The sequence below is a fragment of the Carlito syrichta genome, unplaced genomic scaffold, assembly GCF_000164805.1.
Source record: "Carlito syrichta isolate Samal-C Ts95f unplaced genomic scaffold, Tarsius_syrichta-2.0.1 Scaffold152633, whole genome shotgun sequence".
In the NCBI taxonomy this organism is placed as follows: Eukaryota; Metazoa; Chordata; class Mammalia; order Primates; family Tarsiidae; genus Carlito; species Carlito syrichta.
This window is the reverse complement of record NW_007096729.1, coordinates 1-946: the sequence shown is the minus strand read 5'-3', so window position 1 is coordinate 946 and position 946 is coordinate 1. Positions and strand designations below refer to the sequence as shown.

Genomic DNA, 946 nt, shown 5'->3' with positions numbered 1-946 from the left:
TTTTAAAAAAGGATATATCCATATAGTATGCCTCGTGAATGCAAAACATTCTATTTGGAGGTAGGTCTTTCAGAGTTAAGGTTGCAATATTTAAATATTTATTCACCAACTTACTCTCTGTTGTAAATTGGCCAAAGGAAACCTGACTGTGGACTCTGATTCTTCCTAGAGACTGCGTAGGTCTCAGGCTATTCAAAGAATTACCCAAACATGGATATCAGACCAAATCATAACATTTATATCAACAATATGAATGACAAAATTAAAAAAGAAGAATTGAAGAGCTCCCTCTATGCCCTGTTTACCCAGTTTGGCCATGTGGTGGATATTGTGGCTTTAAAGACCATGAAGATAAGGGGCAGGCCTTTGTCATATTTAAGGAACTGGGCTCATCCACAAATGCTTTGAGGCAGTTACAAGGATTTCCATTTTATGGTAAACCAATGCGAATTCAGTATGCAAAAACAGATTTTGATATAATATCTAAAATGCTGGGCACTTTTGATGCCACAGAAAAGAAAAAAGCTAAAACTGTGGAACAGATTGCAACAACTGCAAACAAAAATCCTGGCCAGGGAATGCCAAATTCAGTTAATACCCAAGGGAATACAAAACCAAATCCCCAAGTTCCCTGATTACCCTCCAATATTTTATTCCTTAATAACTTACTAGAAGGGACTAATGAGATGATGTTATCCATGCTGCTTAATCAGTTCCCTGGTTTCAAGGAAGTACATTAGGTACCTGGGAGGCATGACATTGCCTTTGCTGAATTTGAAAATGATGAAAAGGCTGGTACTGCCAGGGATGCTTTACAAGGATTCAAAATCACACAATCCCATGCCATGAAGATCACCTATGCCAAGAAATAACATTTGGGACAGTAATCTTTAAAGGACTCGGTATCATTTCCAGTGTTTGTTTTGATAACATTCGGTCGGGTCAT

At 37.8% G+C, this 946-nt stretch overlaps 1 pseudogene; it reads left to right on the top strand.

The window, feature by feature from the left end:
• Positions 1-210: 210 nt before the first annotated feature.
• LOC103251982 lies at positions 211-872 on the top strand (annotated as a pseudogene).
• The last annotated feature ends 74 nt before the right edge of the window (positions 873-946 follow it).